This window comes from Macrobrachium nipponense, chromosome 25 (genome assembly GCF_015104395.2).
Source record: "Macrobrachium nipponense isolate FS-2020 chromosome 25, ASM1510439v2, whole genome shotgun sequence".
Lineage (NCBI taxonomy): Eukaryota > Metazoa > Arthropoda > Malacostraca > Decapoda > Palaemonidae > Macrobrachium > Macrobrachium nipponense.
Window position 1 is genome coordinate 23,194,965 of NC_087214.1, and position 11,926 is coordinate 23,206,890.

Consider the following 11,926-nt stretch of genomic DNA (forward strand, 5'->3'; position numbering starts at 1 on the left):
AATTATTATTGCAGAGGATTAACTATTGCAGGTTCAATACAAGTCAGCGACTTGGTAGTAGTCCTGACAAGTGTTTCACACGATTTTATAGAATTCGCCTCCAACCAGTTTGTGACTTGTAGTATGTGAGGAGTTGCCGACATGTTTCGTTGCCATCTTTTCGCACAGGAGTTCTTATAGGCCCTGATTCCTTTCATCATCCGATTCAAATCGAAATTGCAAGGTAAAGGAATCGTATGTTATGTCTTAGTTACCCATTCACATGATGTCCTCCGTTTTCTGTACATTTTGAGCTGTTGATGGCAGACGGTCGAAATTAAAGGTCCGTTGTGTTTGGGATATTATTATTATAAATAAATAAACGTTAAAAATCACAGTAGTTTCAAGATCTACTGTTTTTTTTCTCTTCAGGTGTTACAGATATAATACTAAAAGGGGAAAAGTTACGAGAGTCAAGAGAGGGAAAGAATGCATTTGTAACTTAACTTTTTTTTTATTGTAGCTATACTATACAGTCGTCGTCTGATGAGGAGGCGACAAGTTGGTCTTGCAACCTTTTTCTTATTTCCAAAACACAAAAGGATTTTAATTCATTCTTACAGCACGACAATGTGCGTATGATATTCATTGATGGTCTAACTTATGCAGTTAGGCCTATATGGACACTTAAGGCCCAATTTAGGGTAGGATTCAACGCCCAGATTAAAGGATCTGATCCTCCACTGTTTACTTTGGAATCTGTAGAGGAACCTATTCTATAGTCTGGCGCCTCTGATTATTGCAGAGCAGCAGTTGGAATAAAAGGACTTCATATGGAAACTCTAGCATTTAAGTTTACCTTAGAAATAGCTGTCATGCCTAGTCGATATCTTGTCAAGTTTAGAAATGAATTAAGGAAAGAGGCGAAAGAAGGCGTTCAGGTTGTAGACAATTATGAAATAAAGTTAACTGGAAGTAACTTAGTCATTTTAATGCTGTTTCTTGGCTCAGCCCAGGTTAATAACATTAAAAAACCTAGCTTCATCTTATAGCTTGTGTTAATTACTGTATTGAGTTTTGTAGTAGCTGCTCTTAATATCGAATTATCGTCCTCATTGAGTCTAGTGGTGTCAATCAGTAGTGCAGAGTGGATGTTAAGTACATCATGTAGATTTTAATTTCCTATAACATAAAATTACGTAGGTATTATTAATTAATAAATAAAATAATTTTCTTTAATTACGAGAGATAAGTAAATAAGTATGAGGGAATAGCAAATAAAACCGATACACCCGAACTCGAGAGGCGTCAGCAGCAGCAGCCGAGAACAGGAATGAATTTGCCTCCCACTTTTATAGTAGGAATCCAGAAGATTCCACCAACCTTACTAATGAAAACTATAACACCTGTTGGTTGTAGCCGAGATAAAACCATAGTAAATTGTTTTGATATGAAGGCTGTCTTGGCGTTGATTCTGAGAGAGAGAGAAAGTCCAAGATGAAGTATTGTTCAGGTGAAAAGTGCGTCTGCTTTTGGAAGCGGTCTAGACGGAAGCAATTCGTCAGGAAGTGAGATGGTTGAAATCTGTATTTATTGATACACTTATGTATTTATTATATTTCATGCATTTTATCTTTTAGGAACAGATATCATCTAACGTACGGAACGGCGAAGCTCAATTATAATGTTGAATCTAGACGGTATATTTCAGTTTTCTACCTATAAACAAGGCTTCAATACTTTTACCAGTAAACTCCGCCTGTCTGACCGCGGTTCCGTTCATTCACCCAACAAATGAGGAACTATTTTCAGCTTCATCGCGTTCTGATGCTGAGTCTGACGTTTTGAAGACCGTTTTTTCACCTCGACAAACTGGTGGTTCGTGTTTGCTGGCGCTTATTGTGACAAAGGAGAGACTTTTGTAACTTTTGGAGTCGAACTTTTTCCACAAAATCGCTTTTGAAGGGATATATGACAGGCGTGAATCATTTCAGCTCTGTGAACGGGCGAAAAATCACTTCCGAATTTGAGGCACATGATTGTTAGACGTATGAAGAGGAAAATGTGTCTTGAACAGAGTATTTTTGTACCTGTGTTTACAAGTGGTAGGTTTGTCGGTTGTAGGATTCGTATATTGAACAGTTCCAGGATAAAAAAGATTTTGAACAGGAAACTTCATTGAGTGCGCAACGCATAAAGTAGGCCTATTTAGGTCAGATTGTCTAAGTGCATTTTTGTTCCAGTGTTAATGAGGGGTGGGCCTAATACTTGTAAGATTCATAATTGAACATTGATGAATTGTGATGTATCTTCGTTTAGGGGAGAGAGAAATGAAGTCAGACTTATGAAAGGAACCTCAAATGTGATAAGAACAATTCCCACCAATACGAGAATAACTTGCTCTTAAATTATGTATTGTTATTATTTACAATCGAACAAAAGTCAAGTTCACAGTTATTACAGGAAGAATAGTATGGTATTTGTCATTGGGGGGTAGGATGATGTGGATGTTTTTTTTTTTTTTTTTTTTTTGTTTTTTTTTTTTTTTTGGGGGGGGGGTAATACCTTAAAATCAGCCCTCACCCCATCCCACCACGACTAGGCATATTTTCTGTTCACAGGATCGTCTCACTTAAACTTTAAAAACTTGGACCCCTGTGCAGTTGAGTAGGATGCTTCTGTAATTATTATTATTTCAATTAGACGAGTGATGATGTTTTGGCAATGTGGGCCTTTCAGTCGGGGCAACCAAAGTTGCTGATGCTTACCTGACAAGTCGGAACGAAGGGAGAAGGATGACTAGGCCTATATAAGGAAAAATGACCAAATTGCGAATTGTTATTGTTAATATTTTTTTTAATTAGACTATAAGTGGTTTAGTTAGACTATCACCCAGACCACTTAAAGTTGTTGATGCTTAACTGACAAGTCAGAACGACGAGAGAAAATGAGGAAATGAGGAAAAGTGGCAGAGTTGCCGATGAAGGAGAAAACGGAAAGTAAGTTTCAAAAGTTCAGCTTACTGAATTCACTTTTAGCTTCGTTTCTTTTTACGTCGGCAGTTTCGGACGAAGCAACGATGCTCTTTTGTTAAAGAGGAGGAAGCTTTTGTAACGGTTACTTTTCTGTTATTATTTTTTGTTTTTGTTTAATGCATCTTCTCTTGAGTGACCGTGGCGATTGTAACGCCATTCTTTTTTCAGATTTATAGTTCACTGATCGATCAGATTGTCTTCTGTGGCTCTAGACAATACCATTTGGCTCTTTATTCAATGTCGTTACATTTGCGAAGCTGATACCCCCCCCCCCCCCATCTCTCTCTCTCTCTCTCTCTCTCTCTCTCTCTCTCTCTCTCTCTCGCTGTCTCTCTCAGAATTATGCAAAGGTATAAAACAGCAATGCATGCTTAGCCTGTATATTATGCAATTTAGGGGTTGGGTAATTGGGCCTATAGAGGCCCAAATATATTGCAATTTGTGAGGGAGGGGGTAGGGCAATTAGGGCCTATAGAGGCCCGATCACGCCTTCATTTGGGAGTGCAATTAACTCCATAACAACTTCGGTGATTGACGTTAAAAACAAAATCCCTTTTGATTCGGGATTTATGCAAATCGCATCGACCCAAATCCAGCCGGGGTTAAGGACCATAGAGATCAGTGAATAACCCTTCAAAGGGGCGTTTTGTGTTCATCATTATTCATCAGTTATTTATTCGTCAGGAAAGTCAATGAAATAAAACTCAGTCCAGAGCTTTTATTGTTGTTGTAACCTCCACTTTTGTGGATGTCTCTCAGCTGAAACTTCTATATGTAAGTTACAATATTTATGATAATTAATAATAAATGTTTGTCATCCTAATTATGATATATAATTCTGTTTATGATAATCTGTATAATCGAGCATTGACGCTTAACTATAAATTTTAATTGTATTTATTCATAATTCATAAACATTACTTGTATTTCATCGTAATTATGATTATTAACTATGGTTATCAGTATAATTATTGAACGTTATGGATATCGATTATTCACTCTCTAATTTTTGAATAGATTTCATGAATAATCAGACAATTGAAACGACATCTTTCGTTGGACGTAATGTCTTCTTCCAGACAGATTTTGTCGTCCCAATGTCAGAGGTCAAGGTGACCTTTCTAAGGAAGGTCAGTTGACCTTAAGAGTTGTTCCCACAGTCCACCTGTCACTCTTTAGAGAGAGAGAGAGAGAGAGAGGGACTATTGCTCTCTCTCTCTCTCTCTCTCTCTCTCTCTCTCTCTCTCTCTCTCTCTCAGCACAAGCAAAACACCTAGTGTGAAAGAGAGAGAAAGAAGATCCTCTCGAGAGGCTAAAGAAAGAAGTGTTCCATAATATTTGCATTCCTCCTCTCGTCCCCTCGGTGTTCATTTTTCATCATCTCCTCCCCCTCCTCCTCCTCCTCCTTTTATTCTGATCCTTCCTTTTCATTTGGGAGAACTAGAAATGAGCCTTTTTTGACAATTGGGTTTAAAATAGTATTATCTTTGGAAGGATAAGTTTGTGAGAAGCCATTATTTACTTTGCTAAGGGTATATCTTCATATTTCATTTCCTAAGTAATGATTTATTTTTTATTCTAATTGGCCTATTTCTTCTGTTTCAGGTATGTGGCCTCTGAAGTGCATCTGACTGCAAGGAGAGGAGGTGTAGTTGATATTAGTTTCATATAATTAATTTCATTTGTTTATATATTTATTTTTCGTATTTCATTTTTTATTTTTTAAAATTGTTTTCACTTGTTTGTTTGTCTATTTTATTTTTTATTTATGAAAATTTACATCTGTTTCGAAATCAATTATAGACATTTACTGGGAATTTTGAATGAGTGACCTCTCAATATATCTTTGAGAAATGTAACCTATCTGTGGTCTATTCGACTATCTTGAAACTGTTGGAATTATCCCAGTGATATCCATTCTTATTGAATGTCTGTCTGTCTGTCTGTCTATATCTGTCAATGACTGTCTCTCATTATATATAGGGGACGCAAGACAGGTTCCATGTCGTTTAAAATGAGACTTGAATATTATGATTCTCAGCCAAAATAGAAATTGTCCTGTAAATTCTTCCTCCATATTCAAAGGACGCTTCCACACTTACTGTTAATCATGTCATAAACACACGTCGGCAACAAGTTGCACACAGATCACAAACAAGTTTAATACAATTCAGCAATTACAGTGTCGCACCAACACCTGAGGTTGGACTTCCCGTCCAATTATATAAACGTTACAGAAATCCGAAGCAAATGGACCCTGTTGTTTTGGATATGAGGCATAGGTCAGTTAGGCCACCAATTAGTCGGTGACTTGTATTCAACTTGTTAGTGATGTGTGTGCGATTAGTTACTGACGTGTTTGTACATGTTTTAGAGTGCGGATTCACACTATTAGTATTTCCAACCGTCCTTCTGTTTAATATATTTACAGGGGAACTGACATTGCAGCTCTTGACTGTTATACATAAAGAGTGACAGCCCTTTCATAAGTGTGAGGGGAAGAAACTCTAATGAATGTTAATGAGGGTCTCATGGCAGGCAGTGAGGGTCATCACTCTCTCTCCAATGGGCGCTCGTCAACATTCGAGCATCGCTGCAGAAATGAGAGAATGTGATCATTACCTACAAAGCAAGAGAAGGGAAATGTACAGGTTTATGAAAAGTGTAAGATGATGATTTGGAGACCTGTTAGTAATTCCGTGAATAAATGTCTATATTTGACGTCAATCTGAATAAATTCCAGTATTCTTCACTCTCCATGATTCCGCTCTGTCTGAATTTGTCAGCGCTCTGCGCATGCGCCAGAATGACATAAGGAAATCAAAATGTGACATGATTTTGATTTGACATATGATTTGGCTCTCTTGCCTTTCTTGAATCTACTGATAGCTCTTATTTTGTTTTCTTTTTATATTCTTCATCTTTGAGGGTCAAAGGTTTCAGTAATGAGGGAGAAGGAATGCAAGACAGTAGTTACTCCTTTGTGTTGAAATCAGGTCAGTTATTTCAATTTTATTGTTTTTATTTTGAAATGAAATCATTGTTTGTTCTCTCTTCTACGTAATACGCCTATTGGACATCATTACCCACGGGTACCCTTGCTTCTCTCTCTCTCTCTCTCTCTCTCTCTCTCTCTCTCTCTCTCTCTCTCTCTCTCTCTCTCTCTCATTGTTTTCAGTTCATGTCGCTGGTGAGGGTTTATTATAAACTCTACAGAAAAACGGCAGAACAACGAAAGTACCAAAAGGATGGAAACTAGGTAATGTGACCCCAGTTACAAAATAGCTCCAAGAAAAGATCTGGGAAATTATAGACCAATCTGTCCAACGTCGGTCCTTGTAGACTTTTGAGTCCATAATTGCAGATCAAATTGTGGATCACATTGATAGAAACAACTTGCTGTTAAACAGCCAACACGGTTTCAGACAAAACAGATCCTGCCTACCAAACATCTTGGAGTTTTTTTCATAACATGCTTGGTATTTACGACAGTAGTAGAGCAATAGATATACTTTACTTAGATTTCCAAAAGGCCTTTTGACAAAGTCCCATACAAAAAAACTGATGACAAAGGTAGAGCTTTAGGAATTGTAGGAGAAATAGCAGACTGGATCGAAGAATGGCTAACTTATAGAAAACAGGGTCGTAATAAATGGTGAAGAATCAGAATGGGCAGATGTGACAAGCGGAGTTCCTCAGGGTTCTGTTCTTGGTCCCGCTCTAGTTTTTACATTAAAGACATTGATGTAGGATTAACTAGATCATAGCCAGATTTGCAGACGACACCAAACTAGGTGTAAATGCTGCAGACCCAGAGACAGTAGTTAGTTTAAGAAATAATCTTTAGAAAACAGAGTTTTCAAAAGATGGCAAATGCCTTTAAAGTGGATAAGTGTTTAAATGTGGATAAGTGTATTAATATGGATAAGTGTAGTGTTACAAATAGGAACAAACAACTCTCATGCAACTACATGCTGCTTGGGAATGACATATGTAGCGTAGAACAACAGGAGGGCCTTGAAGTCATTATTATCAAGGACTAAAAATCTACAAAATGTGCATAAAAGCTGAAAAGAAGTCACAGACAATAGTGGTATACATAAAGAGGCAGTTCAAATACAGAAACAAGGAAACGGTGCAGCAGCTCTACACACCAAAAGTTAGACGTCATCTTGAATATGCAGTAGAGTTTTGGTCACCAACACCAAGAAAATACTTAAATAGATTAGAAGGGGTACAAACAAAAGCCACAAAGTTAATTCCATCCATCAGGAAAATGGGTTACCAAAGACGACTAGAGAGCCTGAACATGTAGGCTTAGAAACACGACGACTGCGAGGACAATAGAAACATTCAAAATACTGAAAGGCATAACAAAAGTAGACAGTAGCCTATTTACATTAAACGCAAAACCAGACAGGAAATAATGGATGGAAACTAGAACTGAAGAGATACAACACATCCCATTGTGGGAACTTCTTCACATACAAGATGTGTGAATCATGGAACAAACTGCCACCAGAAGTTGTAAACAGCAACAGTGTGGAAGAGTTTAGAAGATAGCTAGACAGAATCATTTGAAGGACACTGTGAATGAACAGTAAAACCTGCTCCAACAGATAAGTGAGCGCACGATATCTCCTCGGATGGACTAATAAGTCTTTGAGACATCCTAATCATTGTAACTCTCTCTCTCTCTCTCTCTCTCTCTCTCTCTCTCTCTCTCTCTCCCCATGGGCTTTGGCCAAAATCCTGACCATCGCAATAGTCTTCATCTGATTCTGAAGAGAGAGAGAGAGAGAGAGAGAGAGAGAAGATGAGAGAGAGAGAGAGAGAATAGAATCTGATGTGTTATTTAGTAGCATTCGTTGTGGTTGTTTCTCTCTCTCTCTCATATGACAGTAACAGTTATGAGATAATTAGTTCATTAATTGTGCTAAAGGATCCAAAGCTTCCATTGGATTTAAGTCAAGGTTGGAAAGGGTCAACCTTTTACCTCATATTTATAGAGGGAATTAGACCTCCTAATACTAAAGAGTTTGACGTAATAATAGAAAAATTGGATGATATATGTAGAAATCACAAGGACTGGACTATTCTCCTATCTGGAGACTTCAACTTTCCTTTTGTAGACTGAAAAGAACGAATAGGAGATTGTGGATGTACTTATACATATAAAAAAGAGAGTAATAGTAGTGCAGAAGATAAGAGGCAATTCGAAAAGCTATTAGATATGCTACTAGAATACAACATTCAACAAATAAATCACCTGCCAACAAGAAAGGAAAATACTTCAGACCTAGTATTTGTGAACGAGATGAATTATGTTAAAGAAATAATAGTTTATAATGCGAGTATTTCAGACCATAATGTCATAGAATTAACAGTCCATTCCAAAGCAAGTGAAAACAGAGATAAGCAAGAAAATGGAAAAGTGGGAAGGATATGGAAAATACAACTTCTACAGTAAAAATATAAAATGGTCAGAAATAAATGAAGGAATTAAACAAAGATTGGGATAACATTTTCGTAAGTGATGACATAAGGGTAAATACGGAGATATTATATAAAATATTAGAGAAAATAGTGGATAAATATATACCGAAGAAGAAAAGTAAACATCAGTCATGCATACCAAGAGACAGAAGGATCTTGTTCCAGAAAATCAGAAAGTGGAAAAAAGGTCTTGCAAAAAAAAAAAAAAAAAAATGCATGGAAAGTTATAGAACTAAAAAGTAAGATAGAAAATGCAGAACAAAAGATTATACAATCAAAAGAAAATGAAAACGGGACTTGGGGGAAGAAAAAACACTATTAAATATCAAGCAAAACCCCAAACTATTATACTCATACACGAAGAAGATGAATAAAAGAAGAATAGAAATAGGCCCTCTAAGAATTGAAGGGAGAGATTAACGAATGAAAAAGGAAATTTGCAACATATTGGCAGAACGATATAAGAGAGAATTCACCCCTAAAAATAGATAATGAAGATAATGATATAGAAGTAAGGGATAAAAATAAAATAGTGAATATTTAGCTGACATAGATATTAATGAAGCTGATATTGTGCAGGCTATTAATGAAATTAAAAATGGAGCTGCAGCAGGGCCTGATTGAGTTTCCTGCTATTTTGTTAAAGAAAGTAGTTCATTCTATCGCAAAGCCACTTGCAATATTATTAAGACAAAGTGTAGATACAGGCAAGATTTATGATGAGCACAAATTAGCATATATTACCCTACTTTCAAAAGTGGATCAAGACTAGAGGCAAGTAATTATAGGCATGTGAGTCTAACATCACATATTATGAAAGTGTATGAAAGGGTAATGAAGAAAAATATTATGAAACATTTAATAAAAAATAATTTGTTTAATAAAGGACAAACATGGTTTCATACCCGGAAAAAGTACACAAACCCAACTGTTAGTCCACCGTGAGAACATATTCAAAAATATGAAAAGCAGAAATGAAACAGATGTGGTTTATCTAGACTTTGCAAAAGCTTTTGACAAAGTAGACCATAATATATTAGCGAAGAAAATTAGAAAACACAATATCGTGGATAAAGTAGGAAGATGGTTAAAAGAATTTTTACACAACGAAACAGATAGTTATTGCAAACGACGAGAAATCAGATGAAGCCAAGGTAATATCCGGTGTGCACAAGGTACGGTGTTAGCTGCAATACGTTTGTTATTATGATTGAAGACATAGACAGTAAGTTAAGGATTCGGTAGTGAGTAGTTTCGCAGATGACACAAGAATAAGTAGAGAAATTACTTGTGATGAAGATAGGAACGCTCTACAAAGAGACCTTAACAAAGTATATGATTGGGCAGAGGTAAATAGGATGGTATTTAACTCTGATAAATTTGAATCAATAAATTATGGAGACAGAGAAAGAAAGCTATATGCATATAGGGGCCTAATAATGAGACAATCACAAATAAGGAAGCAGTTAAAGACCTTGGTGTGATGATGAATAGGAACATGTTATGCAATGATCAAATAGCAATTCTTTTGGCAAATGTAAAGCAAAAATGGGAATGTTGTTACGGCACTTCAAAACTAGAAAAGCTGAACACATGATTATGCTTTATAAAACATATGTTCGTAGTCCACTTGAAATATTGCAATATGATATGGTACCCACACTATCAAAAGGATATTGCACAAATAGAGAGTGTACAAAGGTCCTTTACAGCTAGAATAGAAGAAGTTAAAGACCTTGACTACTGGGAAAGACTACAATCCTTAAAATTATATAGTCCTAGAAAGGAGAAGAGAACGCTACATGATAATTCAGGCATGGAAACAGATAGAAGGAATAGCAAAATCATCATGGAACTAAAAATATCAGAAAGAGCAAGCAGAGGTAGATTAATAGTGCCCAAAACTATACCAGGAAAAATAAGGAAAAGCACACAGGACATTAATCCACTACGCACCAGCATCGATAATGCAGCGTCTATTTAATGCGTTGCCAGCTCATCTGAGGAATATATCAGGAGTGAGCGTAGATGTGTTTAAGAATAAGCTCGACAAATATCTAAACTGCATCCCAGACCATCCAAGATTGGAAGATGCAAAATATACCGGAAGATGTACTAGCAACTCTCTGGTAGACATTAGAGGTGCCTCACACTGAGGACCTGGGGCAACCCGAACGAACTGTAAGGTCTAAGGTCTGTAAGGACGGTCTCCAACAATCGTTGCACAGTGCAACAGCAAAAGGTTTCCATCCTGTTACACCTTTGAATTGTTTTACTCTGTTACCCTTTCCGCGTTGAATGACCTCATAGGTCCCAGTGCTTGGCCTTTGGCCTAAATTTTGTATTCCTGAATATTTTTATTTATTCATTCAGATCATCCATAAAATTCCGAAATTTAGTTCTTAAAATCAATGTCAGCATCAGAGCAAACGCAAAGGACGAGAATAACCAGAAATTATCGATTAATTTGATCATGAAATCTGAGAAAAACAGATCATTTGATCAGTCATTGTCTCTTGCGTCGTGTGATAATTGCAGTCATTTGTGGCAAATGAATGGAAACATGAAAAATCTTTTCAGAGTGATTTTTGAATCGGGCACAAATGTATGACTGAATAAAGAAAGGCAATATGCAGATGCTCTCTCCTGAATTAGGATTCCGCCCGGTAACAAATTACCGAATTTATTTTGTAAATACAAAACCGCCATTTTGGTATACAGTAGACTGGGTATTCTCGGATCCTGTTGTATTATTGAATTATTTGTAATGTAACGGTTTTGAATAGATTAATGGAGGTCCATAAGAGTTATTTTATCGAGGTTGGGCAATGCCCACACCAGATTTGGGCATAGCGAGTTGTTATGTCTGTCAGTTGAGCCTCTAAAGTGACTTGTCATCTGGGCGTCAATGTTATTCTGAATTCGATTAGATTTTGGAATGGGATGAGTGAGTGAGTGATTCTGAATAATTATTAAGAGGGTATTTCATTAGTGAGAAAGAGAGACGTAAAATCTAAGCAGACCTTTTACGGATCGTTTGTAGATTATATTTATATATATTTTATATTTTTCACTTAATCATTCACTTTTTTTTATTTATGTATTTTTTATTTTTGATACTTAAACAACAGCTTTTGAAATAAATTATTGTAAATTGGTGTATTTTATCGTTATACTGACGGTATTTCATATCAGTAGAGACTCTCTCTCTCTCTCTCTCTCTCTCTCTCTCTCTCTCTCTCTCTCTCTCTAGGCCCCTTCACTACTTTGCATATATTAAGCTCGACGTTTCCAAAGGGATTTGTGTTGTTTTACGAAAACTAAGACAATTGCGCAATTGCGAGGAAAACATTTTATGGGGGATTAATGTGCATCTTTATACAGCACAGGGAGAGAGAGAGAGAGAGAGAGAGAGA